Genomic DNA, 24,907 nt, shown 5'->3' with positions numbered 1-24,907 from the left:
TCTTTTTTTTTTGGCTGTGCTGGGTGTCAGTTGTGGCATCTAGAATCTTTAGTTGCAGCATGCGAACTCTTAGCTATGGCATGTGGGATCCAGTTCCCCAACCAGGGCTCCAACCCTTGCCCCCTGTGTTGGGAACATACAGTCCCAGGGACTGGACCACCAGGGAAGTCCCAGTGTGGGTGTCTTTGATGCTTATATATTAGGTCTTTTGGGAGAGGGGAGGGAGATAATAAGACTTCTTTCTCAAGTTTCTGCCCCACTTCCCTGGTCCCTTTTTCCTCTGTTTGGTCATTTTTAGGGCTCTCACCTAAACCTACTTCAACACTTGAGACCAAATCTGCTTTATTTATCACACAGGGAGTCTAAGCTAAGAAGCCAACTGGGGAAAATGTAAGGCATGGATCAGGGAGGGGTTGAAATGGTGATGTGACCTTGGGATTCAGAGAAAACTGAACCAGCTTTTGAGACATCTTTTAACCCTTTAAGATCATAGTGTGAAGTCTCCTTACTTGAGTGAGCGGAGAACCTCCAGAGGTTTTGAGCATGCTGCTTTCTGCTTAGAAGCTTGCTATTTTCAGGTGGTTACGAAAATGTCTTTAGGCAGATGAGCCTTTTCCTTCTAGAGGATAATCTAAACGGAAATTCATGTGTATATATGTATGACCCAGTGACAAAATTTAATTTAGGTTCATGTAACTGATATCAGATCCTTTCTGGAAAGTCTCTTCAGACAAGGGAGAAGGGTATCAAGGTAAAATTTCCTGAGTCTCAGAAACCAAGGGGTGAGGCGAGAATAGAAAATTTGAGGCCATGCGACAGCTATGATACTTTTGGAGCACCTTCTGCAGATCTAAATTCCCAACAGTAGTTTGGGAACATGAACTCCCAGGTCGGTAGGTGCCCAATATGCTACTGGAGATCAGTGGAGAAATAACTCCAGAAAGAATAAAGAGACAGAGTCAAAGCAAAAACAACACCCAGTTGTGAATGTGACTGGTGATGGAAGCAAGGTCCAATGCTGTAAAGAGCAATATTGCATAGGAACCTGGAATGTTAGGTCCATGAATCAAGGCAAATTGGAAGTGGTCAAACAGGAGATGGCAAGAATGAACGTCGACATTTTAGGAATCAGCGAACTAAAATGGACTGGAATGGGTGAATTTAACTCAGATGACCATTATATCTACTACTGTGGGCAAGAATCCCTTAGAAGAAATGGAGTAGCCATCATAGTCAACAAGAGTCCAAAATGCAGTACTTGGGTGCAATCTCAGAAAAAACAGAATGATCTCTGTTCATTTCCAAGGCAAACTATTCAATGTCACAGTAATCCAAGTCTATGCCCCGACCAGTAATGCTGAAGAAGCTGAAGTTGAACAGTTCTATGAAGACCTACAAGACCTTCTAGAACTAACACCCAACAGATGTCCTTTTCATCATAGGGGACTGGAATGCAAAAGTAGGAAGTCAAGAAACACCTGGAGTAACAGGCAAATTTGGCCTTAGAGTAAAGAATGAAGCAAAGGCTAATAATGTTCTGCCAAGAGAACACACTGGTCATAGGAAACACCCTCTTCCAACAACACAAGAGAAGACTCTACACATGGACTTCACCAGATGGTCAGCACCGAAATCAGATTGATTATATTCTTTGCAACCGAAGATGGAGAAGCTCTATACAGTCAGCAAAAACAAGACCAGGAGCTGACTGTGGCTCAGATCATGAACTCCTTATTGCCAAATTCAGACTTAAATTGAAGAATGTAGGGAAAACCACTAGATCATTCAAAGTGAAAGTGAAGTCGCTCAGTCGTGTCCGACTCTTTGCGACCCCATGGACTGTAGCCTACTAGGCTCCTCCCTCCATGGGATTCTCCGGGCAAGAGTACTGGAGTGGGTTGCCATTTCCTTCTCCAGGGGATCTTCCCAACTCAGGGATCGAACCTGGATCTCCCGCATTCCAGGCAGATACTTTAACATCTGAGCCACCAGGGAAGCTTCTAGATAATTCAGATATGACCTAAATCAAATCCCTAACGATTATACAGTGGAAGTGAGGAATAGATTTAAGGGACTAGATCTGATAGACAGAGTGCCTGAAGAACTATGGTTGGAGGTTCGTGACATTGTACAGGAGACAGAGAGCAAGACCATCCCCAAGAAAAAGAAAGGCAAAAAAGCAAAATGGCTGTCTGAGGAGGGCTTACAAATAGCTGTGAAAAGAAGAGATACAAAAAGCAAAGGAGAAAGGGAAAGATACAAGCATCTGAATGCAGAGTTCCAAAGAATAGCAAGGAGAGATAAGAAAGACTTCCTCAGTGATCAGTGCAAAGAAATAGAGGAAAACAATAGAATGGGAAAGACTAGAGATCTCATCAAGAAAATTAGAGATACCAAGGGAACATTTCATGCAAAGATGGGCACAATAAAGGACAGAAATGGTATGGACCTAACAGAAGCAGAAGATATTAAGAAGAGGTGGCAAGAATACACAGAAGAACTGTACAAAAAAGATCTTCATGACCCAGATAATCACGGTGTGATCACTGACCTAGAGCCAGCCATCCTGAAATGTGAAGTCAAGTGAGCCTTAGGAAGCATCACTATGAACAAAGCTAGTGGAGGTGATGGAATTCCAATTGAGCTATTTCAAATCCTAAAAGATGATGCCGTGAAAGTGCTGCACTCAATATGCCAGCAAATTTGGAAAAGAGCAGTGGCCATAGGACTGGAAAAGGTCAGTTTTCATTCCAATCCCAAAGAAAGGCAATGCCAGAGAATGCTCAGACTACCGCACAATGTTACTCATCTCACACACTAGCAAAGTAATGCTCAAAATTCTCCAAGCAAGGCTTCAACAATACATGAACCATAAACTTCCAGATGTTCAAGCTGGATTTAGAAAAGGCAGAGGAACCAAGATCAAATTGCCAACATCCGCTGGATCATCGAAAAAGCAAGGGAGTTCCAGAAAAACATCTATTTCTGCTTTATTGACTATGTCAAAGCTTTTGACTGTGTGGGTCGCAATAAACTGTGGAAAATTCTGAAAGAGACAGGAATACCAGACCACCTGACCTGCCTCTTGAGAAATCTGTGTGCAGGTCAGGAAGCAACAGTTAGAACTGGACATGGAACAACAGACTGGTTCCAAATAGGAAAAGGAGTACATCAAGGCTGTGTATTGTCACCCTGCTTACTTAACTTATATGCAGAGCACATCATGAGAAATGCTGGGCTGGAGGAAGCACAAGCTGGAATCAAGATTGCCAGAAGAAGTATCAATAACCTTAGATATGCAGGTAGCACCACCCTTATGGCAGAAAGTGAAGAAGGACCAAAGAGCCTCTTGATGAAAGTGAAAGAGGAGAGTGAAAATGTTGGCTTAAAGCTCAACATTCAGAAAACCAAGATCATGGCATCTGGTCCCATCACTTCATGGCAAATAGATGGAGAAACAGTGGGAACGGTGTCAGACTTTATTTTTTTTGGCTCCAAAATCACCGCAGATGGTAACTGCAGCCATGAAATTAAATTAAGACGCTTGCTCCTTGGAAGAAAAGTTATGACCAACCTAGACAGCATATTGAAAAGCAGAGACGTTACTTTGCCAACAAAGGTCCGTCTAGTCAAGGCTATGGTTTTTCCAGTAGTCATGTATGGATGTGAGAGTTGGACTATAAAGAAAGTTGAGCGCCAAAGAATTGATACTTTTGAACTATGGTGTTGGTGAGGACTCTTGAGAGTCCCTTGGACTTACAAGGAGATCCAACCAGTCAATCCTAAAGAAAAATCAGTCCTGAATATTCATTGGAAGGACTGATGTTGAAGCTGAAACTCCAATACTTTGGCCACCTGATGCGAAGAGCTGACACATTTGAAAAGGCCCTGATGCTGGGAAAGATTGAAGGTGGGAGGAGAAGGGGAAGACAGGATGAAATGGTTGGATGGCATCACCGACTCAATGGACATGAGTTTGAGTAAACTCCGGGAGTTGGTTTTTTACAGGGAGGCCTGGCATGTTGCAGTCCATGGGCTTGTAAAGAATCAGACACGACTGAGTGACTGAACTGAACTCAACTGTCTTAATTTGCTCCAAAATTAACTGATTTCTAGAGGTGTGAATGGACTTCCAGGGCTTCCCTGGTGGCTCAGTTGTAAAGAATCTGCCTGCCAAGCAGGAGATAGGGGTTGGATCCCTGAGTCAGGAAGATCCCCTGGAGGAGGAAGTGGCTACTCACTCCAGTGTTCCTGTCTAGGAAATCTCATGGACAGAGGAGTCTGGCAGTCTAGAGTCCAAGGTGTTACAAAAGAGTCAGACACGATTTAGCGACTAAACAACAGAGGTGTGAAGGCCTAGAAGAAAAGGGAAGAGGGAAGGAGAAGGGATTTTTTTAATTGTGTTGATTTTATGCGGAAAGCAAAGCCCACTTTCTGAATTTTTTCATCATTTCGTCAATATTCATTTCTTTCTTTTTTTTTTTTAATATTAATTTCTTGAAAGAGGGAGAAGGAAGGGAACCTGGGCCTGCTGTGCAGCTGACACAATTCACTCTTCCCCTTAAATGGAGCCCACATGGCAATAATTCCCAACTTGAGGGAAGAGAACCTGAATCTTTAACTTCCCTCTCCGGTTCAGTGATCAGGAAAGCCCTTTCTTGTCTCCGCTTTTTTTCCAGCTTCAGTCAACAGGAAACCGGTCGGGAGGGGGAAAAACCTAGTTATATGGTGCACATCAATTTCAAGAGTCCTTGAGATCTGCGCCCAAGCTCTGTAGGAGGCGATAGCAGTAGTAACAATCATCATTGGCAGCGTCAGCAACGACCGAGACCCAATGTTGAGTCGCACATCTCCGCGCCAGGCACTTGCAACATTTCATATAGTCCTAACAAACCTCCAAGGTTATCCCCAAGCGAAAAATGAGGAGGAACCGAGACTCACTAGAATCACTGACTTTCCAACGTGCCTCTCTGATGGCTAGCGGGGTGCAAACTCATTCTGTTGGACCCACCACTAAAATCATTCTCAGGTTTCCGGTCTGGGATTCCCGTGCTTCATTCACTCCTGAAAAAGTTAGCACAGATGGCTCTGTAGAGGAAGGAGTCGCAATCCATCGGGCGCGAGGGAACAGCGGCCTCCGACAGGCTCTCAGCGGAACTTTCCTGTCCGCGGCGCGTGTTCCCGTCCGGGCGGCCGGGCGCGCGGGCCGGGAGGGGGAAGCTTTCTGGCGCGGACCGCCAGCGGAGGCTGAGAGCGCCGCCGCCGGAGAAGACCGACGCTTAGCCGGAGCCAGCCCGCGGCGCCCGGGCCTGGCCGGCTGCCTCCCTCCATCCCCGCTGCCACTGCCGCAGGCACTGCCAAGGCGGGCGCAGCGGAGCGCTCGGCCCCTCGGCCCTACCCGGCCCGGCGCGGCCGTGAGCCGCGGCGCGGGAGGTGAGTGCGGTTGCCGGCCCCCCGACTCCCTGCTCGGGCCGCCAGGACCCGCAACAATGGGGGCCGAGTGGAGAGGCGGCCCGGGCCCCTGGCGCTCAGCGGCCTGGGGCAGCAAGCCGGTCCTGGTGGCCCAGGCCTTGGGGCGCTGGATCCCACCTGGGAAACTCCGGTGGCTGGAGGCTTGGCGGGGGTCTTGGCCTCCACCTGGGGCCTTATTGGCTTGGTATTTAGGACTTTTGTACCCGGGAAAGGGAGTCGTAGGGACACGGAGACTTAACTGTAGTGGCGTGCGCTCTTAGCGCCTGATGCAGACGGCCTGGAGGCTGGCCACAGCGGGTGGGTTGGGGGGAGGGTGCATTTGGAATTCTAGGGGGCCTCAGTGTGCCTTCCTGGTCCGTAAGACGAATCGAGATGCGTCTCTCCTTGCCCTCCTCCCCACCCGCTCTGGTCCGTGAACTTGGCAGGCCGGGATCTGGCTGAGGAGAAAAGGGTATTGAGTATTTAGCTTCCCTGAGGTAACCGGTCATTAGTTCCTGGAAAGGCAAGGAGCTCAGCTGGGCACAGGGGAGTTGAGCGAAGAGATGGATTCTCCAGTGCCCAGCATCCCAAAGTTGAGTGATTCTCAGATAGAGAACTTGTCACAAGAGTGTCACAGTGAGTCGTGTTGGCTACCTTGGCGTTAGGGGGAAGCCGGAGTTGTGAACTGGAGAGTATAGAGGAGGGTTGGTAGGCTGCTGAGGTTGGAGAATTGGCTTTTTGTGGGCAGTGGTGGTGGCAGCCTGTGAGATAAACAAGGGACCTTTGCAGAGTGGGCTTCCTGATAGAGAGTGACCTCTTTCTGCGGGGGAGGGGTGACTCAGATCTATTAGAATTCCTGCCACTTGCTAGTGGATGTGACTGAGTATGTTGGTGGCTGGGCAGTGAGGTAGATGGGGCTGGAAGGGGGCGTCTGGGGGCTGAATTGAGTTTGTTCCTGAATAGAAGTGTGGACCATTCCTTTTTACTGCGAGTCAGAATGGTAGCTGTCATTAACCGTGTTTTAAGTAAAAAATTTCTTTGTGGTATTTGGACCCAAAGCATTCCTCTGTTCATTTTTTTTCCTTCTTTGTTTTTGAATTGTGACTCATGCTTTCTTTTCAACACTGTGGCTGTTGTTTATGATGATAGACAAACAGCATAATATATGTAAATTTTAGGGATTTTCACTCCACTTTTTCTAAATGTAAATTAAGAGCCTCTTTTCACTGACTTGTGTGTCATTGTTTAACGTGTGCAACTCTAGAAAGGGATGTGAAAACTCTTAACAGTTTGTCGAAAGTTCATTTTATCCCTAAATCCATGAAACTTCATTTTCTCCTACTGCCATGAAGTCATTACATTAAATCTGCTAAATCTTAGTGACTGTTATTTCAACTCTCCCAGGACATTATCTTCACTAGAAGTGTTGTCTGTCTGGTCTGTACACTGTGTCTCAAGTGTTTCATTGAAAGGCAATATGCAAATTCCAAGTAGCTGAGGCCTGCATCTATTCCATGCACCAGAGTTCTCTATGGAATATTCTCAAAAGTTGGTGTGTTGTCTGTAGGTGAGATATCAAACCTCGTGTGGGAAAAAAAGAAGTGTCAGAGTCATTGTACTTTCAGAGTTTGTTTCGTGTTAGGAGCTGTATTGCCTCTTTGGAGTATATTAGAGTATAAATTTTCATATGAGATGTGAGGTAATTCTATTTGTAGTTTGCTGGTGGTTCTGAGGATTTTTTTTCCCTTAATGTTTAAAAAATCATGTATTTCCCTTGAACTATTCTTTTTCTCTTTTTTAAGTTTTCTCTTGTAAGTAGCTCATTCTTCCATAAACAAATATCTATTGAATTATGCCAGGCCCTGTGTTGGGCACCTCCACCATGGTGATGTTATTCTCGTTTTAATAATAGTAATTCATATTTTAGAAGGGGTTATAGGTCTGTGAAGGAAGAAATGATTCACGCATTCAAGCTTTTAATCTGTAAAAGCATTGAGTACAGTTTTTATGAAGTATTGATTCTGACTACTGACAATTGATTATCTTTATATATTTCCATGGGAGAAGTTCACAATGGTATGGGATTGTTTAGGATTATTTTATTTATATACACCTGTTAACCTGAAATATGCCTGTAGACAAACCACCAGGTAAACATTTTGTTGCTGTGTGTATCTTGATGGGCTGTGATTTACAAATACTGTATGTGTGCCTCGGTTCCTTAGGAAGCCATCACACTTTCCTTCCCACTGTGGTTTTGAGAGTATGAAGGTGTTGCTTATTGCCTTTGTCTGGTTCACTGTATATAGACTGGGAGTGCCTGCTGATGGTGGGAGTGCTGTCTCCTAAAACAGGAGGAATAAAATTGAGGTAAGGCTCAGCTTATTTGCTGTTCCTTGCCTCTTAATTTTTACTTCATAAATTATGTTTGAAAGCTTTTTTGCTGTAATTGTTAATCTCCATTCTGATCTAGTTAAATGAAAGTCTGTCCTTTGCTCTCCTCTCTGTCTTGCTGCATACGTATTTTGGCCAAAAATAAAAGAAGAGATTTAAAATCAAGGCATGTGGATAATAAATTCTTTGAAATATGTCTCACTTTCCATCTGGAATAGTCACTTGATCAAATCAAATAAGAACTGTTTTATTTGTTGCTTTGGAGGTAAACTGCTGAAAAATGTTTTTGACTGCCTCTTAGTCAGATGGATCACCTCAGAGACTCTTGGAAAGAAGACTTAGAGCGTTTGATTTCTTTGGAAAAATTCTGAGGTGTCTAGGACGATGGAAAGAGCATGGTCTTTGGAGTCATTCCATCTGTACCCCTTGCTTGCTTTTTAACCTGGGTAAGCTTTAACCTCTTTGTGCCTTGTTTTTTAATTTTTTTTCAGTCTGTGAAATGGGGCTGAATAAAATAAAACAACCTTTCCAGGCTTTAATGAGGACTGGAGATGAGGGCCTAGTGCTTCATGGGTGGGCAGTGTTTGCTGTGGGCAGTAGTTAGTATCTGTCCCCATGTACGGGATACTCTTCTCAGTAGTATTAGTCCCGGGAGAGTGGCTGGGCGCTATACATGGTTGCGAGGTTCAGTTTCCTTGTGTAGTGAGGAAGGCAATCTTCTGTCTACACCTGTTGGCACCCTGATCAGGTGAGAGAATTGTTGAGTCCACACTATAAAGTCCAAGGTCATTCCTGGCACTGGTAGGTTTTTTTCCTGGCAGTTTGTATGGAGAAGCCTGGAGGTAACTGTTTGGCATGTCCTTGTTTTGGGAACTGTGGGCATTCCCAGTGACAGAGTGCTGGGATATGCTAAGTAGCAACATGTTCTGTGTGGCCCCTGATCGAGGTATTTCTCTAGCTTTCTTCTGTTGGCATCAGATACCTGACTTTGGTCTTTTTGCCTGGAAGGGTCTGGATGCTGGAGAAATTTGTCCAATTTGGGCTAGTTTGATAGAATCTAGCACTGTTCAGAAATGTTTTTGATGAACAGAAGGTTCACAGGCTTTGTTATAGAATTGTCCAGTTTTATTTTTTCCCTGTGAGAGGAGAAAAAAAAAAAGTTGAGAGAAAAATAAGAATGAGCCAGACAGAAATGATTCAAAATAACTGGCCCTAAATCTCTTCCAGTCTTTCTTCATCAAATCCCCCTCCATTCAGAGTCTTTAACTCCAGTTAAAAGTAAATAATATGCCTCTGGCCTTGAATACACGAATATGTAGATCCTGGTATGTCTCTACTTCAGCATCTCGCAAGGACCTTGGTGCCCTGGCCTCTTTGGTGTCTTACTCTGCAGTCCGTCTTCTTCCACAATTCCTCTGTCACTATAGGTTCCGGTCATAGAGAGCTCCTTGAAGGTCCCAGGATTCTCAGGCTATTCCTCTTACTAATTTTCCCTCCCATTCTAGTGCTTGTTTGACCCTTAGGCTTAAATTTACTAGGAATGCAGGCCCCACCATCACTTAAAGCCCTTCCTTGATTCTTTCCAGATTAAGGTGGATGCTTTTCCTTTGTATGGCCATTACAATCTGTGAAAGCTTCTTTCATAACTGGTGTACTGTTAACTTTGGGTATTTTTGTGTATTTTCTGTGCCTACTACTGGAGGGCAGGACCTGGTTTTGTTTGACTTTACATCCCAGTACCTAACCATTCCTGTTACGGAAGTGGCTACTCAGTAAATGTTCAGTGAACAAATGAATGACCTCTGCATGTGAAGTGTCATGAAATTATTCCTTGTGAAGCTGGTGATGTGATGAGAGTTCCAGTTTCATGGGTGCACCTGATCCTGGCTGAAGCAGTGCTGCTGCCTTTGTATTTCCAGGTTGCTAAAAGCAGTGCTTTATTTTGCTTTGAAAATGTGTTGCTTATTCTGAACGTAAATGATTTTGATGCTGGGGAGCTATCACCTTCTCTCTTTGGGTCTTGCCAAAAGTTTCCTTTGGAAGAGAATGTGATAGTTCTTTAGTTTATCCAGATCGTCCATTGGCCATTTACTATTATGAGCACTTTGTCCTAAGGTGGGAAGAGCAGTGACTAGTTTGGGCTGCAATGTCTCCATACAACTATTTCCAGCCTGGGAGTGAGTGATGGATGTAACAGCAGGATGTTGTGACTTTTGTCAGCTGACAGACTTTTTGAAGATCCAGCTGAGCTCAGTATCGTCATATTCAGGATATAACATCGTTTGCCCAAATTTTACTGAAGAATTTGAACTCAGTGATTATGAAATTAGCTGTTGCAGTTTTTTTGTTCAGCCTCCCACTGTACTAACACTGAAACTGATATATTAGTTCTTTGTTAGGAAGCTCTGTTGTTCTGAATTACTAACCTGAAAGTAATGGAATTGTGCCAATTCATTTAGTCACCCTCTTGGCTCTTCTTAGTGGTAAAATAACTTGAGAATATACTATCTAAATTACTTTAATTTCCATGGTTGATCAGACCACTTAGGAATCCCACTGGCCAGGTGTAAGGAACTTTATTGAAGCCTACGTAATGCAGTTATTCTTTCATGTAGGTGACATAACAGACTACAGAAAAGGAAAGCATGACAAGTAACTGTAGTTAGATTAAAGATAAAAATTGACATGAGATAAAAAGGAAAGCTGAGACAAAGCATAAGGCACTTTAAATGTGGCAAGCAACTGTTAAATTGAAGAAATTTGTGAGCAGTGTTGAAATCTTGAGAAGAAAATTGTTATGGGTGAAAAGCAATAAAACTATGAACAGTTTCATCCAAATAGGCACATTGAAGGTACTCGCACCCTTTTATGGTTTTATAGCACCATTGATGAAAGTGGTAAATAGGTAGAATTGAAAAATGTTTCCTTTACTATGATAAATATCATATAGCTTGTGTATGTCGGAGAAGGCAATGGCACCCCACTCCAGTACTCTTGCCTGGAAAATCCCATGGACGGAGGAGCCTGGTAGACTGCAGTCCATGGGGTCAGTACAAGTTGGACACGACTGAGCGACTTCACTTTCACTTTTCACTTTCATGCATTGGAGAGGGAAATGGCAACCCACTCCAGTGTTCTTGCCTGGAGAATCCCAGGGATGGTGGAGCCTGGTGGGCTGCCGTCTATGGGGTCGCACAGAGTCGGCCACGACTGAAGCGACTTAGCAGCAGCAGCAGCTTGTGTATGTATGGTGTTGTAATTTATAAAACACAGGTGAAGTGGCTTGCTTTCTAGTGCACAAAGCCAGTAAGAAGAAAAGCTGGAGCTTCATGCCAGGTTTTCTAAGCTTAGGGCCCTTCTTATCATGCTCAGGGGATACTGTTAGGGCTTCAGTTAGGGTTGACAGTCCCCCCTTACTCCAGGCTTCTGGCCAGTAGAGGATACACAGTCCACCCAGGGCGTGGAGCCTCTGCTCTGTTAACGGCAGCCTAGTGACTCTGGAAGAGCTGGGTGCTGGGGGAGAGGGGGAGCCCAGAAGGAGCTCCTGCCTTCCTCACAGATCCTTTAGGGGTTATGAGAAACACCCAGAACCAGGCGGAGATGGTTTTGCACTTAAGACCCAGTGAATCAAATCGGGATCTTCCTGCTAACGGGAGGATGTGTAGAAACTGGAAGAAGAATGAAAGTTTGGAGAAGAGTCCTTTAGGTGTAATTCCGGATTGAGCTTAGTGCCCTCCCATCCCACCGTCTCTGCTCCCCTCCCCCGTCTCTCCGGCTTTCTCCTCTCTGCTGTTTCACCCGCCTCCCACCTTACTGTGGATGCTGGCTTGCCGTGGTCCACAGTTTCCGTGCTGCCCTGCCCAGATCTGAGAACATGCCTGAACCTTTGCACTCCGCCTGCTGTGCCAGTTGCCAGCCCTGAATTCTCTCCCCGGGCTTCTTTGGCGGCCCCTTGGCTGCCCAGCGTTTCTGGGCTGCATTGCTTGTCAGCAGCTCCCGCTGCCTCACTGACTTGCGCTGTCTCTGCCCCTGCAGGTGCTGTCCTCTGCGTTCACAGGTCCGGTTCCCACCGCGGCAGCCTGCACAGGTCCCGAGGCTCGTTCCCTCAGGCCCTAGACCTGCTCTCTGTCTCCCTCCTTGACCTGTGACCTCACCTTACGGCTCTCTGATTCCCTGCCCCCCCCCCCCCCTTCCTTTCAAATCCTTAACTTTTTCCCTGATTATGCAGGTAAATATATGGGTACAGTTAAAATTTAGGTATTTTTAAATAAGGAAAGGAACCCTTAATCCCGTATCTCAGTGTTAAGTACTCTCATGAATTTGGTTTCTATTTATCCACACTTTTTTCCACTGTGTATATGCTGATATCTCCAGGAAGATCCCCTGGAGAAGGAAATGGCAACCCACTCCAGTATTCTTGCCTGGAGAATCCCATGGACAGAGGAGCCTGGCAGGCTACAGTCCATGGGGTTGCAAGAGTCGGACACGACTGAGCAACAAAACCACCACCACCATATGCTGATACGGACATATTTGTGCTTCTGTAAATGTGTGACATAAAATAATTCCTTTTTTACGGAAATGGAATCACAATATACCTACTTTTTTATAGTTTGCTTATTCATTTAATGCATTTTTTCTTGTGCATTTTCCTTTGTGTCTGACACATATCTGTTGTATCTTTTAATAGTTTATAGTATTATATATTTTTATCAGTTTTCCTAGTCCCCTGGTGATAGCCATTTGTTTCCTCCTCTTTGAAGTAACATCCTTGAAGTACATCTTCCTATACCTCTTCGTGTGCACTGTGTACATTTTTCTGTGCTCTGTGTACTTCCTGGGATAAATTCCTGCAACTGGAAAAATTCCTAACAAGTCAAAACTTATGATTGTTTATGATTTTACTAGATATTATCACATAACTTTTGAAAGATTATATCAGTTTATCTTTCTCCTCTAACAGGGAGCATTATAAACAATTTTAATCTTTGACAGTTGAATCCTAGATAACGCACTTTTATTTATATTTCCTTATTGAAGGAGGATGAGCATCTTTTCATGTTTTTGTTTCATATATAGATTGATTGGTTAATTAATTAATTGCTCACTTGTCTTCTTTCTAGCATCTTCCTGTCCTCCCTCTTTCCCCTGTTTGTTTTTACCTACTACAAGGTAGAACCAAAGTAGTTTGGCCTTTCATGCTATCCTAGCCCTCTCCTTATCCTTGGGCATTCTATCTAAGATGCAGTTTTTTGTTTTTTTGTTTTTTCATTTATTTTTATTAGTTGGAGGCTAATTACTTTACAATATTGTAGTGGTTTTTGCCATACATTGACATGAATCAGCCATGGATTTATGTGTGTTCCCCATCCTGAACCCGCCTCCCACCTCCCTCCCCATCCCATCCCTCTGGGTCATCCCAGTGCACCAGCCCTGAGCACTTGTCTCATGCATCCAACCTGGATTGGCGATCTGTTTAAGATGCAGTTTTATAGCCATTTCCTCACTTCTTACTTTAGCTAAACCTCTTAATCCTTTGCGATCTGGCTTCTGGTCCTGTTTTTCTCCTGAATACCAACTCTGAGTGAATTCCTTGTTACCCAGACAAAGATTTTTTTTCTTGATGTTTGTTGTTCTTTATTTTGACTGATTTCCCTTTGCAGGGAGGGAAGCTGTGTGTAAGTGAACTTTTTATTATGGAAAATTTGAAACATACACAGCAGCAGGGAGTCTAGTATAACGAATTCCATGTAGCCGTCACTCATTTTCAGTCATGATTAATATTTCCCCAATTTTTTCTTTCAATTGTCTTTCCCACTTTTTTTTTTCCCCCTGATGTTGGCATATTTCAAAGCTAATCTCAGGCTTTGTCATGACATGAATGCATATCTCTGTTGAGAACATTTTATTTCTTAAACATCATCACCTTGCCATTTTCTTTTTTTTTTTTTTTTTAATTATTTCTTACTTTTCTTTTCAGCTGTGCTGGGTCTTCATGTGGACTTTACTGCATGTGGCCTTTCTCTGGTTGTGGCAAAGCGGGGGCTGCTCTTCTCTGCAGTGCACAGACTTACTGAGGTGGCTTGTCTTCTTGCAGAAGCCGGGCTCTAGGTGCCCAGGCTTCAGTAGTTGTGGTGCCTGGGCTTAGTTGCTCTGAAACATGTGGGACCTTCCCAGACCAGGAATCAAACCTGTGTCTCTGCATTGGCAGGCAGATTCTTAGCCACAGGACAACCAGGGAAGTCCACCTTGCCATTTTCTATCCTTAATAATGAGGACTTGATATTTAATCCTAGTTCTGATACTGACTATTTAACTTGGACAATTTGTTTTTTCAAGTTTTTATTGGAGTATAGTTGCTTTACAATATTGTATTAGTTTCTGCTGTACTGCAAAGTGAATCAGCCATCCATAAACGTTTCTCTCTTTCTGAATTTCCTTCCCATTTAGGTCACCAGAGAGCCCTGAGTAGCGTTCCCTGTGCAGGGCAGTAGGCTCTCGTTAGTAGCTATGTTATACACAGTAGTGTATGTATTTCTATCCCATCTCCCAGTTCATCCCATCACCCCCTCCCTGCTTGTAGCCGTATGTGCCTTCTCTACATTTGTGTCTCTGTTCTGGCTTTGGAGATAAGTTTCATATGTATCACTTTTCTAGACTCCACATATAATCAATATTATATGATATTTTTCTCTCTTTGATTATTTCATTCTGTGTGACAGTCTCTAGGTCCATCCGCCCACATCTCTACAGATGGCACAAGTTTGTTCCTTTTTATGGCTGAATAATAATCCCATGTGTGTGTGTATATATATATACCACATCTTTATCCATTCCTCTGCTGATGGACACTTAGGTTGCTTCTGTGACCGGGCTACTGTAAATAGTACTGTAGGGAACATTGGGATGCATGTATCTTTTTTGAATTATAGTTTTCTCCAGATATGTGCCCAGTAGTGGAATTGCTGGGTCATATGGTAGTTCTATTTTCAGCTTTTTAAGGAACCTCTATACTGTTCTCCACAATGGCTGTATCAGTTTACCTTCCCACCAACAGTGCAGAAGGTTTCTCTTTTCTCCACCTCCTCTCCAGCATTTATTGCTTGTAGATTTTTTGATGATGGCCATTTTGATTGCTGTGAGGTGATACCTCATTGTAGTTCCAGTTTGCGTTTCTCTAATAATTAGTGATATTGAGCGTGTTTTCTTGTGTTTATTGGCCATCTCTATGTCTTTGGAGAAATGACTGTTTAGGTCTTCTGCCCATTTTTTGATTGGGTGGTTTGTTTTTTTTAAATTAAGCTGTATGAGCTGTTTATGTATTTTGGAGATTAATCCCTTGTCAGTTGCTTCATATGCAAATATTTTCTGCCATTCTCAGGGCTGTTTTTCTGTCTTGTTTATGTTTTCTTTGCTGTGCAAAAGCTTTTAAGTTCAATTAGGTCCCATTTGTTTGTGTTTGTTTTTATTTTCATCCTAACCCAGGTTTGTTGGTTTTCCTCTTCTATTCCCTCTGTGGTCTGACCCTCAGAAATCTAGCTCTTTCACTCCCACAACTTCAGGCTGTCCAGGTGACTCAGTTGTGTAACCCTGGTTTCTTTACCAAACAACAAACCCACATTTCCTCCTGGCTTTTGGACATGTCTTTCCGGTCGCGTGGGTGAGTGTTCAGTGCCCTGGACGGAGTCTGCCCGCCAGAGCTGCCCTCAGTGTTGCCGCTCGCCCCACGGCTTGGGCAGTTTAGTCGCCTCTCTTGATCTTGGTGTCCTCAGTCAGGATGGTAGGGCTGGGTTAGAGTCTGAAGTCCTGTGCAACTTTATCATCAGCTGTGAGAAGGTGCTTTCAGAAATGTCTTGCTCAGCATATGTGGGACCATATGCATCATTCTGCTCCCCAAACAAGTTTCTGGCTTTTTCCGCCTGGCCTTTCTCAGAAAATCCATGCTTTATCCTATGACTTTTCCCTTGCATTTGTCCTCAACATGGGGCCAGTTATCTTGTGGCTAGTTCTTCAGTTAATCCTGACTTCTGCCTCTTCCTGGAACATACCTTGAGCCCTTTTCAGCTTTGTATCTGTATTCACATTGTTTCCTTTGGCTGTCCTATTCAAGTTGTTTCCTCTACCTATGTTGTGGCCAGTTAAATTTCTGACCATCTTTCTACTAAGTTCAGGTACCAGCTTCACCTGCACTGGAGGTGAGTTCTCCCTCTTTCGGCTCCCATGACTGACAGCGTCTCAGTGGCATTTCACACTGTGCTGGGTGCTTCAGGTATTCGTGTGTACAAGTTTTTCTTGCTTTCTTGTGTAATCTCCTTGAGTATAGGCACCACATTTACACACTGTAATTTTGCATCCTACAGTGTCTTGGCACGATTCTTTGTACTAGTAGTTATTGCAGTTAATTCCAGTCTTGAAAGTCAAAGAATCCTCTGTTTTCCTGTCCTGTCTCAGAGTTGGAAAGATTCTCCAACTTCTGGGCAATACAGTTTAGCTTCTCCAAAGTACAGCTGGTCATACTACATTGTTGTTGTCATTGTCTTTAGTTGCTGAATTGTGTCCGACTCTTTGCGACTCTGTGGCCACTGGTGTCCTCTGTCCATGGGATTTCCCATGGGGGAGTCGGTTGCTCTTTCCTTCTCAGGGGGTCTTCCTGACCCAGGGATCAAACCCGCATCCCCTGCTTGGCAGATGGATTCTTTCCCGCTGGAGCCACTGCGGAAGCCCGCATACTGCATGCTCTCATGGAGTAGCTAAAGGTAGTCATCAGCCTTGATTGGAAGCTAATGTACCATATGCTGGGCAGTGTGCTTGGTAATGTGTTTTTTCACTTTAAAAAATTCTTATACATGTACTGTTATTCTTCTCATTTCATAGATAAAGGCACCTAGATCTAGAGAAATTAAGTAGCTTCTTTAGCATCCCTTAGATAGAAAGTGGCAGTGCTGGGACTCTGACCCAAGCCATCTCATCCCGGAGATGTGATGTATTCTGAACTGGTGTACTGTTCTTTTGTCCGAAGCGCGTTTACTGCCAGTTGGCCCTTACATGTTTTATGTTTATTTTCTAGCACTTATCAAATGTCTTGCATGGTTTTTTTGTTCATTTCTTCCCAGCCACCCAAACCAGCTATCCCTCTATTGTTCTTTCTGATTTTGGTGAAGAGTATGCCAGACTTCAAGCCTCAGAGTCACACGTAATTTTTCCCTTTCCTTCCTGTGAGTTCTCCCTAGTAATGCCTTATCTCTGTTTCATCCTTTCTGGCTTCTTTCTTCTTCACCCAGGCCCTCCAGGTCCAGTCCTGGATTATAATGACTGACCTTCCTTCCTTCCTTCTCTCATTTTTGTATAGTCCTTCTGAAAGGATTGCCTGTCACCCATCTCTCTCCAGGTAAAAATCTGTTTTTCCTGTAGAGGAGGGTTCCTAAAAGCCAGTTTTCAAGCTGTGTCACAGTCAACTGTGGGACCTCTTTTCAAGCATATAAAGTCCTCACTGTAATACTATGAAGCCAGTACTGTTGTTTGCAGTTTACAGATGAGAAAACAGAGGCTCAATGAGATTGTCACTCTCACAAGATCACTGCTGTTGGGGGTCTGTGTATTTTTAACAAACTCCCCAGATTCTGTTGCCCTTGTGGTTTTAGAAAAAACCAGGCAGCCTTCAACCCCTTTTTGGAATGCCTCCCCTACATCTTGTGTTTCTCTGTGGTTCCCCCTCCATCTAATGGATCTGACATTCTGTAGATTTTAATCTTGACCATGCCCACCTTGCTGATGTCTTTCCTGATAGCATCCTCCTGGACTGGTTCTTTCCCTGTCTCTCTGACTCACTGTGCAGACTCCTTTTCAACACTCCCTCATGGTTTGACCTATCCTTGACTTGCTTTCTCCCACTTCATACACTCCCTGAGTATCATCCAAATTTGAGGCCTCAGCTACCTGAATGTGACAGGAACACCCAAATCTGTATCTGTGACCCCAGCCCATTTTCCGGCTGTTTCTGACATTTCACCATTAACACTGTTAGCTGCTCCATCGTTTGAGCTGGAACCCTGGATCAAGGACCAGAGCTTGGAGTTAGAAGTCTAGGTTGGAACTGCACTCTCCCACTCTCTCGATAGTATCACAGACTCAGTGGACATGAATTTGAGCAAATTCTGGGAGATGGTGGCTGACGGAAGAACCTGCGTGCTGCAGTCCACGAGTCACAAAGAGCTGACATGACTCAACGACTCAACAACAACAACTGCTCTCCAGCTGGGTATATTTGGGGCAGGTCACTTAACCTCTGTAAAACTTAGATTCCTTATCTGGAAAGTGGGAATAACATTGCTTTTTTCATGGTGTCATTGTGAAGATTCAGTGAGAGAATGTAGAAAAAACCAATCATTTGATCGCAATCTGTGGAGTCCTTCCCGTGTCTATCAAGTACCGTGATGAATGCTAGGAGATAGTGGTGAGCAAGGCCGCCCTCACGGGGCTCCACTTGGCTACTGCGGTCTCACTGGTTTTGCCTCCTTAGTCTCTAATATTCCCTCTCTTCTCCTTTCATTTTGCCACTACCTTAGTTCAGGGTCTCATCACCTTTTGTCCAGATTGTTGTAACCGTTTCCTACTTAATCTCCTTGCCTCCACATAGCTACCAGTGTTCTTTTTAAATTGGGAATTCAAATGACACTTCCCTGCTTGAGTTCCTTTAATGGGGCTCCCACTGGGGGCACACGAGTCTCCCACACTGTAGGGAGAATTGCATGGAGGTAGATACTGAGTCCACTTCTGAGCTCAACAGAGAAGGGCTCAATGGCATAATAGTTATGTCTGCCAGAGGTGCAGACAGCAAAGTGGTGCCAAGTGCCACATATTTGCCAATCCTTATATAGGACAAGGCTCAGACTCTAAACAAGGTCCTCAGGACACTGCTGGATGAAGATCTGGCCTACTTCTCATCTCTTGCAATTTCCTTATGAGCTCTCCAGCTGCTAGTCCTGCAGAACTGTACTCCTGCATGTGTCGTTCCCCCTCTCTGAACGACTTCATCAGTCTTCTTAAGGAAAGCTGTTTGTCCTTTGATGTTCAGATCTGTTGCCTCCTCTGGGAAGTCTTCACCACCCTTTCTCAGCAAAATCATTTCCTTCTCTCCCCTATAGAGCCTCTTCCTCCCTCCTTCCCTCCTTCCTTCCTGCCTCCTCTCCCCCTCCTTCCTTCCTCCCTTCCTCCTCCCCCCCTTGCTCCCTCCTTTCCTTCCTTCTTCCTTAATATAATTCACATACTGTAAATTTCCACCATTTTTAAGTGTTTAATTCAGTGATTTTTTTTTACATCACAGGATTATGCACCTATCACTACTATATAATTCCAGAACATTTCTTTTCTACAGAAAGAAACTTGTACTCATTCAGCAGTCACTCCCTCTTCTCCCTCTCCCTATCCCCTGGTAACAGCTAATCTATTTTCTGTTTCAGTGGTTTTGCCTATTCTAGGCATTTCAGATACATGGGCTCATACAATATATGGCCTTCTGTGACTGGTTTGTTTCACTTAGCAGAGTGTTTTCAAAGTTTGCCCATGTTAGTACTTCATTCCCTTTTATTGCTTGATAATATTCCACTCTATGGATATGCTGTATGCATTTTATCTATCTAGTCATCAGTTGTTGGAAGAAAAGCTTTGGTCATACATTGTACTTTGGCTTCCCTAGTGGCTCGGGCAGTAAAGAATCCACCTGCAGTGCAGGAGACCTGGGTTCGATCCCTGGGCCAGGAAGATCCCCTGGAGAAGGCAACGACAAGCCACTCTAATATTCTTGCCTGGAGAATCCCATGGACAGAGGAGCCTGGTGGGCTGCAGTCCGTGGGGTTGCAAAGAGTCGGACACAACTGAGTAGCACTTTCACTTTCTTTCACGCTCATGGTGAGTGTTACATGTCTGTGTCAACTGACTGGACGATTCCTGAGGGCTCCAGTCATCACTCTGTGACCAGGTTCTCTCATCTCTGGAGCTTCAGTACCTGCCAGAACTGGCCAGTAGTAGATGCTTAATGATGAGTCATTTTATCTCCTTTTCCAGAAAACTTAGAAACATTTTCTGCCTTTTCAGCACTTCTCAGATCCAAGTCATGATTCCTGTATGGAGTGTCTTCTCCCCTCCTCACTTACCTAAGTCAGCCTTGCTTCTGGGGTTGTCTCAAGGTCTGCTTCCTCCAGGAAGCCTTCTAACAGCATCTGAACCTCAGTGTGTTGCTTTCTTCTCTGAACTCTGGTATATTTGGGATCGCTGTCGTTCATCAGGCTCTTAAAAATGTACCCCTACCTGTCTTACCTTAATTAAGTAGGCTGACACTAAGCCCAACAACACTTGCTGCTACTGCTAAGCCAACAACACTTAGGATTCCCTTTTTGCACTCCCAGTACAGAGGTGCTCTAATTAATGTAATGGAATTATGTCTAACGTTTTACCTTGCTTAAATTCAGCCATACACTTTACAAAAGGAAAACAAAGAGAAAGTAACGAATAATGGTTTAAATAATGGGATAATTTATACTCACCATTTTACTCAGTGAGTGAGTACCCAAAGGCAGTGGATGCAGTCAGTGCTGTTACAGTTAAAATGATTGACAAAACCTATAAATGTAAAGAATTCTTGATCACTGTTGAGGTGGTGTATTGCTGAGTTCGAAGTATTCAGTAGTAGGGCGGCAGGGAGGAAGAATTGAGCGCCGATGCAGAATTGGTGAACTGGTTCAGGCAGCAAAATACATGAAGGGTTAATTTCTGAATATTATACTTTTTTGGAAATATTTTTGGTGTATACATCTATAGAAATAGACTTCCCTGGTGGCCATATGGTATAGAATCTGCCTGCAGTGGAGGAGGACCCAGGTTTGATCCCTGGGTGAAGAATATCCCCTGGAGAAGGGAATGGCTACCCTCTTCAGTATTCTTGCCTGGAGAATTCCATGGACAGAGGAGCCTGGTGAGCTACAGTCCATGGGGTTGCAAAGAGTCAGACACGACTAAGCAACTAACACTTTCACTTTCTCTGGAAATACATACAGAAGACTATTCATATGGTATTTTTGTGGACAATCGAAAAGGCCTTTCAAGGATGATTCTAACTATGGATGATCTTTTTCACGTGCTGCTTTAGGCCCTCATGTGAACCCTAGCGAAGATGGGATCTCTGTAGTAGATAGCTGGTGAACTGTGGTTGGCAGTGTGAGGGCTTGCCCTGTTGGTCACAGGATGTGGCTACCGATAGGAGCAGTCACAGCCTGAAAATACGGTGCTGCTCAGGATGAGGGTGAGGCCAAACGACTTATTCACTGAAGACTTTGTAGAGAGAGAATACATGTACAAAGATGCTGGTCTTACAGTTATAAAGTCATATATCTATTTATTGTAAAACAAAAGAATAAAGAAGAAAATAATAGCTTTTTGGTAAAACTGTCACCCAGAGATAAAAATGTTTAATAACCTTTTGGTGCTTTTCCTTCTTGTCTTTTTTTTTTCTATGCATATATATACTTGCAAATGTGTAATTCTGTTTTTAAAACTGGGATCTAAGCGTTTATTAATTTTTTCCCACTTTTTATACAACATTATATTGTTAAGATGGTCTAGAAAATCTGCCTCTGAAATTTGCTGTGCTGTATCTATTGTATGTTCTCAGAAAGACTTTTCCTCTGCTAGGTCGGAAGATCTTGGGCAGAGCCACGTATTGATGTATTGATAGGTTTGCTTATGAGCTTCACCAGGACTGTCTTGCAAGCTCTGGTGAGGGCAAGCTAGAATTCGCCAATTGACCCGCGCTCTCAGTGCAGATTCCTCTGTCAGAGACTTGTGACCTGATCTCATCTGTCAGCTGCCCCTGTTAGACTTGCCCTTCTTCTAATGACTGCAGTAGATGTTTCAGATTGTTTATAAACTATTTTTTTTTTGGATGTTTAGAGGAAGGCCTGTGGCGTTTTTTGTTATTGTTATCAAAACCATGTGCTGTGGCAGCATCTTAATGAACAATTCCGTGTCAAGGGCATTTTGGCAAGTTTTTCTCCTTTGAAGATTCTCTTCTCTTCATATTCCATAAGTGAAAGTAGCAAGTAATACCTTGTGACATGTACAATCAATACAGTTCTTATAAGAAACCAAATCTGTAAAACAGTTGGAGCATCAGTAAATTAGCCTGTTGAAGTAGAAACTTACTCTTTTGTATTTAATGTGTTTGAATTTTGTTTCCAATGATAGTCTTCCTTCCCCAGTTTGTGTCTCTCCAGCTGCCTAACCTCTCATAAGGGATCTTGAATCTTAAATGTGAACAGATTATTTAGTTTGTCCTGCTAACGTAAAGCTTATCTTTGGCATAACAGGGAGAAAATCTGTGTTTCAGATAACTTTTCATTTAGTCACTTTGGTGTCTTGGTAAGTTTTGCCTCACCTGCCTGCTCCAGAACTGGTACATTCTAGAGTCTTCCTAGGTTCCCTTCTTGAGCTATGAGTTGGCCTTTTGCTGTGGTTTATTCTGGCTGTCTCCATGTCTTTCCTTCCCTACTATTGTATCCACTCATTGTTTGTGGACTTGGTTTATCCAGTTTTGTCTAGGAGGAATGCCTGTTTTCTGGGCTTGGGGCCAAGTTTTTTTTACTTAACTTTCAGGTAAAACTACAGCATCCCAGCTGCTGTTTCCAGAGTTGAGCTCTCTGAAACCAGTTTTATTTGTTTGGAGACCAGACAGCACATTTTATGGTGGAAGATGTTGCACACATTTTGGAAAATAAAAATAGGCTCTCCCCAAATGGACCATTGGTTGCCTGTATGAGAACCAGCACACTGATGTGTACTGTACAGTCTCAGCTACCAAGGCTTCCAGGTGGGCTGGAGCTGAGAGAAGGCTGTAGTGTTTTCATGAGCAACACTGGAAAAGAAGCTGCGCATCTGCATAGGATTTGTGTTGAGTTACTGAGTCCTTGTCGTGTTGCTGGGTTGCATGTTGCATGAATGCTTCCAGCACTTGAAGTGTAGGTGTCATTACCCCAAATGAGGGAAAAGTAAATAATTCGCTCCAGTCTGTCTGACGTCTAAGAGTTCCCTCTCCTTGATAGCAGTGCGGACAGTAAAAGCGAGGCTGTGTTGTAGCATCTGGTCTCCAGTCAGGCTGGTGTCCGAGGGGGAGGCGACGGCAGCACCTTAGGCCCTGTTAGGGAAACCTGGAAGAGAAGTCTCACATGTCTTTTACTCTTTCATTGGGGCTTGAAGAACACGACCCTACTGGCCCTTTACCTCCTGAGAGTTCTCAAATCTGGTCTTTGTTTTTTGTTTGTTTGTTTTTTTTTAACTGGCTATTTCCCATCTCTTCATATTCCATTTCTTCTAGCAAATATTTCTTCCAGGCCATGTTTTGAGTGCTTACACTGTACTAAAAACTGAACTGTGTAACTTCACAGTATACTTTACATTTATATTCTTTCACCACCTTTTTCTTTTAATAATCCTTGAAGGTAGGCAGTGCCTCCATTTTAGTTTGGAATCTATGGCCCCGAGAGATGACTTGCCTAGGGTCACACTGAAAAATGAGTGGGATTTCAATTTGAAACTGCATATTCCTATGACTTTTTTTTTTTTTTTTTTAACCTATGCTTTTATATTCTATGGTGCAGAGTGATGTTTATAGTACACAGAGCTGGTCATCTTATTTTGGTCTTCTTGTGGGATAATACCCAGTCTCAACATAGTCAGGGTCTTCAGTGATCTTGATCCTGTTGCTTTTCCGAGTTGAGTTTTTACTCTTCCCCCATACTTCCTGCTTTATGCTCCAGTAATGCAGTCTTCTTGGATTTGTTTGATTTCACATCTGCTTTTGTCTCTCACTTATTGTTCATACAGTTCCCTGTCTTTGAACTCTTCCCTGCTCTTCTCTATTTATCTCCAGCCTCCACGCCCCTCCACGCCCCACTCTGTGTATGCTTCAGCCATGTCTGCTTCTTTGCAACCCCATGGACCGTAGCCCACCAGGCTCCTCTGTCCATGGGATTCTTCAGGCAAGAATGCTGGAGTGGGTTGCCATGCCTTCCTCCAAGGGATCTTCCTGACCTAGGGATTGAATCCACATGGTTGGCAGGTGGTTCTTTACCACTAATGCCACCTGGAAAGCCCTACCTGCCCCACATTACCTAACTCTGTCCAAATCTTTCTTCAGAACTCACTTTGGGCCTCATTCCTCTTAATGCTTGATCTGTCCTGACCTGTGTTTACTCCTTATCTTTGTGTCCCCAGTAGATGATAGTTGTTTAATATGTTTTGGTTGAGCTGAGTAGAATTTTGGAAAGTATCGCTGTCCAGAAAAAGATGTTCAGAGACCACCAAAGCTTCTTGTTGAGCTGTTTTGTCAACTTTAATAACTTAGTTAAGGGTCAATTTCTGACATGAGGAATGTAACTTATTATTAAAAACAGAGGCTAAAAAACAAAACAAAACAGAGCCTAAAAGGTTTTTCTGAATTTTGACATTTGGATGTATTAGAACTATCTTTGTGGAACCATCTTTTCTCTCCTTTTTAAATTGGACCTCCATTGCTATTCACTGTTTGTTAACTAGTACCCTGACTAGGAGGCTGAATCTTTAGATAATGGACTTGATTTCATATGGTGTATGCACTTTGCAACTATTGGTTCTCAGTCATCATCACTTCTCTTCTTTCTCTGAAGCTTTATAGAACAGCCTGATTCTAGATTTCAGAGCCTCTTTATGTCAGGGTACAGAGAATGTGCATCTTAGTAAAAGAACGTCTTGGTTTCTAAGTCATGGTTTTTGCATATCTCCACCCCCTACCCCCTTGTGTTTATCAAAAATCAATAGTCAGCAGTTTGAATGTAGAATACCATAGTTTTTGCTTCATCATTTTGCTGAGAAGACTTTATTGCTTTTAAGCTCTTTTCTATGCATAAGCATTCAGCAGTATCCTTAGTGAATTTTAACTGATTGTTAAGTCTGCTGATAAAGAAACTACTGACTTTCCCTGATACTGGCAAAGGCCCAGGTGTGGGAGGATTAGTTACTCGGCTTGGTAGAATAT

General features: G+C 43.6%; 1 protein-coding gene across 1 annotated transcript in view; it reads left to right on the top strand.

Moving 5' to 3' along the window:
- The first annotated feature begins 5,218 nt into the window (after nucleotides 1-5,218).
- The window catches only part of RAD54L2 (RAD54 like 2), an 89,973-nt gene continuing 70,284 nt past the window's right edge, over nucleotides 5,219-24,907 (top strand). Inside the window, exon 1 of the mRNA XM_043885372.1 lies at nucleotides 5,219-5,433. The gene's annotated coding sequence lies outside the window, so the exon portion shown is untranslated. The remainder of the gene's footprint in view (nucleotides 5,434-24,907) is intronic.

The sequence above is a fragment of the Cervus elaphus genome, chromosome 24 (genome assembly GCF_910594005.1).
Source record: "Cervus elaphus chromosome 24, mCerEla1.1, whole genome shotgun sequence".
In the NCBI taxonomy this organism is placed as follows: domain Eukaryota; kingdom Metazoa; phylum Chordata; class Mammalia; order Artiodactyla; family Cervidae; genus Cervus; species Cervus elaphus.
This window is presented reverse-complemented; position numbering and strand designations above follow the sequence as displayed.